At 39.1% G+C, this 5,426-nt stretch overlaps 1 non-coding gene across 1 annotated transcript; it reads left to right on the plus strand.

Moving 5' to 3' along the window:
• The first annotated feature begins 4,207 nt into the window (after window positions 1-4,207).
• On the plus strand, window positions 4,208-4,371 carry LOC133219328 (U1 spliceosomal RNA). Its single transcript, XR_009727403.1, has one exon. It is a non-coding gene; the product is annotated as a U1 spliceosomal RNA (small nuclear RNA).
• The last annotated feature ends 1,055 nt before the right edge of the window (window positions 4,372-5,426 follow it).

The raw sequence follows: 5,426 nt of genomic DNA on the forward strand, positions 1-5,426 counted from the left end.
CTAAAAGCTGTTTAAGATGGAAAAAAAAAAAAAAAGTGACAAACTTAAAACTTTGAAGAATGACATTCCTTCTCTTTGAAAAACACTTGCATTTGAGAGCAAAATAGTATGCTTTGGGAAAAGTCCAGAGATGCCAAAAATAGTAGCAGAATTACCCATAGCAGTTGGCAGAAATTTTTGATTTAATAATTGAAGTCCATAAAAACAGGATAAATGAGAGGTAGGATTTTCTAAATGGCTATTAGGGAAAAAAAATAAAAAAAATGTAAGGCTAACAAAGCAACATAATATCTGTCACCTCTAAGCTTGGCACTTGATTTCTCCAGGGTCCAATTACCTGCTGGTATGAACTGGCTCAGATCCAATGAGAGTTGAACTGTCAAAGCCTGACCTTGCATTTCATACTCCCAGTGGAAGCCATTCCCTTTGTAGAAGCAAATAAACTCAATGGAAGATGACTGGATGATTGTTTAGAAATATTTATATTTGCCTCTATGTTTTTTGTTTGGTTCATTGATTTTTCTTTTTATTGAAGACTCGCTGATTCAAACATACACACCTAAGCATGCTTCGCACAATTTCAATTGCTCTCTAAGTCCAAGGTCTGCTGCACTCACTCTTCATTGACGTGTCTAAAGTAAGATGCAGTTGGGAACAAAGTATTGGAGGTAGTTGGCTCTCAACTGCAAATGCCTGTGAGCCCACGTCCTTTTTTACAGTGCCAAGGAAAACAACAAAAATTCAATAATATGTGAGTATTTGCAATAGCTTGCCTCTGAAACCACTGTTAGCACTTTTCTTCCACTGCCTTTTATAGTGTAGGCAGTAGTCAGCCACCTGTGATTTAAATGAGCTTGTTTTCTGCTGGACTGGAATAGAACAAAGGCAAGCTCCCACCACTGTTTTAGCTGAGGGGCTCCAACAGAGGAGCTCAGGTGTAGGCATTGCAATTTCTGCATAGCTTTGCGTACGCTACACAGAGAACAGATTTCTAGCTCTTTACCCGTTCAGTGTGAGGGAAAAGTAACATGAAAACAAGGACCTTTTACTGATTGTCACATAAGGCTTCAAGGTATGACTTCGACATAAACACTATAAGAAGCATCTGCAAGTATATGTATGTACAGGTAAATAGGCAATATATACAGTCTTTTGTGACTAGTAAGAAAATTATACTTTCATCTCTCACAATTTATTGGCTCAAACTTTTTTATCACACTTGCACAAAACTTAGATCTCTTTAAAACATCTTCCTCTCTTCTGTTATGAGTTTAGATTTACTTGGATGTGTAAATCTATAGAAAACAATGGTTGCATTTACAAAAGAAGACCCGACAGTTACCTGGTATTATGCTGCAATTCGTGGCATTTGTTTGTTTCTATTGCACCACACCATACTCCTGACAGATATAACCTTTAAATGATCCTTCAGCACGTTAGTTCAGAGCTGGAAACTAAGCTCCTATAGCCTTAAACTAACTCTGGCTGGATCAATATCAGTTGTGTTCTTGTATTGACACATGGCTGATGGCACTCCTGTGACAGTCACAGTTTATGTCCTTCTTGGGTAACTAACATTTTAACCCCTTTCCTTATAGACTCAGTTTCTCTCTAGTGGCAGACTCTCTACAACATCTGATTATGCTAGTTTGTCACCTAAAATTTATACTTTAAAATTATTTCATGAGAACGACTCTTCTTTAAACCATAGAACCCTAAGTAGCTTCGAGGGACAAACTCTCTGTTCTGAGGGTGGATTATAGTTTCAGCTGGAAAGTAAGTCTACGATAAAAAAGTAATCTGTTTCTTTTTCCATATGCCTCATGTTTTTCATACTTCACATCACTGCTGCCATAAAGAAAAATAAGTCCTTGAAATACATACACTGGTACGTGTCATTAGGAAAATTATTTGATACATTTAAAAAATATGTTTCAAATGGCCTGTATCCTCCATCCACTGAAAGTTTTCATGTTCTGTTGCTGCTTTTGTTTTAGTTTTATTGCAGCCAGCTTGCTTTCTCTGGAAGCACTTGCATGTTGCACGTTTCCAGATACCTGATCTGAAACCTGATAAGTTGTTGCTACCAGTTTACTGGTAACTACCTGTCCTGGGTTCAGCAGTAGCAGTCATTTATTTTTTTATCCTTCTTAGTAGCTGGTGCAGTGCTGTGTTATTGACTTTCAGCCTGGAAACAGCACTGATAACACTGATGTTTTTAGTTGCTGCTCAGTAATGTTTACTCTGACCAAGGACTTTCTGAGTCTCATGCTCTGCCAGGGAGGAGTTAAGCCGGGAGGAAGGAGAAACAGGACACCTGACCTAAATTAACCAAAGAGGTATTCCATACCACAGCATGTCATGCCCACTATATAAACTGGGGGCAGTTACCCAGAAGGGTTAGATCACTGCTCGGGTCGAGCTGGGTATTAGTCGGCAGGTGGTGAGGTGTTATATTCTCTTCTATTTTATTTCCCTTATCATTATAATTATTGGTGCAGCAGCAGTGGTTTGTGTGATACCTTAGTTACTGGACTGTTCTTATCTCAACCTGTGGGAGTTACATTCTTTTGATTCTCCTCCCCATCCCTCCCAGAGCCAGGGGAAGGAAGTAGGGGGAGTGACAGAGAGACTGTGTGGCTGACTGAATTTAAACCATGACACTACCACAATGGAATTTCAGATTTTTAAAATGTCATAATGTTAATTTAATTGCTCTTATTATTGTTTTTAATATAGAAAGTTTAAGCAATTACAAAGAATTCACTGGACTGTATGTTTTCACATTACTCCAATATATTTAGAGTAAAAAGGTATGTTTAGTGAAACTGACAAAGGCATGCTTAAATAGAGTTTAGCAAGAAGTGCTCTTCCATAACTTCTCAGCACATCTGTTACAAAACAATGGGAGGTAGATCACACCCATGTAAATCTTCTGTCAATGCATTACTGTAGAAGTATTAAATCTGAAGAAGGTACTTTCTACAAAGTAGAAATTGCAACTACCCCAACTTCCCAAAAATATATTTCTTCTGAGACATGTTCAGATGACAGACATCTTGGAAGCACTACTTTAGCTCAATGTCAAAAGCTACACTTATTGTGGTAAATCAAAACAAATAACGGTAATGAAGAAACATCACAGAGGAGACTGCAAACAGACAGGAATTAGGATACCAGGTTCTTATACTTTCTTTGTCATTTCTCTAACTGTGTAGCAGAATTTTCCACAAGCAAATAGTTCTCTATGATTTGTGCTCTTTATTTCATGCAGGACCAACTAATGATGGGTATCTGTAGTCACAAAATCTCATCAGAACAAATTCTGTATACGCAGTGACTTGTGACACACAGACCTAGCATGTTCCCTGAGACAGTGCCATGAAGGGATCAGGGCAGGGAAAGGAGTCTTTTAAAGAAGAAAATCCTGTTCATCAGGGTTAGCTATTATGCTCCTGGAGATATATTTTACAAAATACCTTCTTCTGCTTGTTAATAACATAGCTTGCTAATGAAGTACCCTGCCACCTGTGTGAACAAATGGCAGTATATTATAAAATACTATTATTGTTCCTCTAAGAAAAGATATGCCTTGTGCTTGTAGTTTCAGTTGGTACTGAATATTTCCTGGAGCATGTAATATGCAGGTTATGCCTGAAAACCATTTTCTGAATCAGTGAAAAGTATCAGACTGGAAAAATTTCATTTTACTTAACTGGCTAGCACTGACTTAATTCTTACTCACCAGGAATCCAATTTGTCTTGATGCAACATCTATTTCCAGTAAAGACACCATCAGAATTGCTGTTGCCAAGAAATGAAGACTGAATTGCACAGTGTTGCATGAATTATTTTTCAGTTTACTTCACAAAGTTTAGGGCAGTGTATCCTGCATTTTGTTTATATTAGGTGTATGTAACTGTATGTTCTGAATTTACTTAAGATTCACTGGACCAGATTCACTATTTTACACCCATTTTTTGAACTCCCTCAGTACAAAAAAAACCTGCCATGAATCTACTCATTTAACTAACTAGCTAAGACATGTCTGTGAGGGTTTTATGCATATGGAATCATCAAAACCAGTAAAAGCACATGGGTAAATCTAGACCAGAATCCACTTAAATTCAGGGCCAATTTCAAAGGCAAGGCAATCCTACTATGCCTTACAAGGCATAAATTTTTCCTTAAGGCATAAGTTTATGCCTTACTTACCTGGCAGAGGAGACACCATGATCAAGCAGGTGGTTTTCCCAGGGCAAGATTCATCTCTTGCTCTCCGGGTGTGCTGACCCCTGCAATTTCCCCAAATGCGGGAAAATCGACTACATAGTTTGGGTAGTGGATGGACTGCGGTTTTTGGTTTATTTCTTTTTTTTCAGGTTGGGCAGAAAAGAGATTCAAAGCAGCCCTGCAGAGAAGAACTTGGGGGTGTTGGCTGGTGAGAAATGAACATGAGCCAGCTTCAGTGTGTGCTCGCAGCCCAGAAAGCCAACTGGGCTGCATCAAAAGGAGCGTGACCAGCAGATCGAAGGAGGTGATCCTGCCCCTCTACTCTGCTCTCTTGAGACCTCACTTGGAGTACTGTGTACAGTTCTAATTTCCTCAACATAAAAAGGACATGGAACTGTTGGAACAACTCCATAGAAGGGCCATGAGGATGATCAGGGGACTGGAGCACCTCCCATATGAAGACAGGCTGAGAAAGATGGGGCTGTACAGCCTGGAGAAGAGAAGGCTGCGTGGAGACCTCATATCAGCCTTCCAGTATCTGAAGGGGGCCTATAGGAATGCTGGGGATGGAGTATTCATTAGGGACTGTAGTGATAGGAGAAGGAGTAATAGGTTAAAACTTACACAGGGGAAGTTTAGATTGGATATAAAGAGGAAGTTCTTTACTGTAAGGGTGGTGAGGCACTGGAATGGGTTGCCCAGGGAACCTGTGAATGCTCCATCCCTGGTGGTGCCCAAGTCCAGGCTGGACAGAGCCTTGGGATGACATATTTTAGTGTGAGGTGTCCCTGTCCATGGCAGGGGGGTTGGAACTAGATGATCTTAAGGTCTTTTCCAATCCTAACTATTCTATGATTCTATGATTCTAAGTCAATATGAATAGCATATGAATTTTTTAATGGGTTTAATTTTCCTTAATCGAATGTTCTAGCTGAGCTACAAAAGTAGTTGTGTTTTTTGGTAAGAAAACCCAATACTACATCACAAAAATTACTTCGGGTAGATGCTTTGTTCAACACTTCCTATCAGACAATGACTCTAACAATTTTTTTTCAGACTGTTACTGAACTATTTATAATTATGCTCATGTTTTCCACTCTTCATATCTCAGCATGTGAGGTATTGTTCATATTGTATGAAATGATGTCCACAGATGTGGTTTCAGTACTGCACCCAGCTTTTCCTTAGCCCAA

This window comes from Neopsephotus bourkii, unplaced genomic scaffold (assembly GCF_033783945.1).
Source record: "Neopsephotus bourkii isolate Nb327-2 ecotype Australia unplaced genomic scaffold, CSIRO-AGI_Nbou_v1 NB_1346, whole genome shotgun sequence".
In the NCBI taxonomy this organism is placed as follows: Eukaryota; Metazoa; Chordata; class Aves; order Psittaciformes; family Psittacidae; genus Neopsephotus; species Neopsephotus bourkii.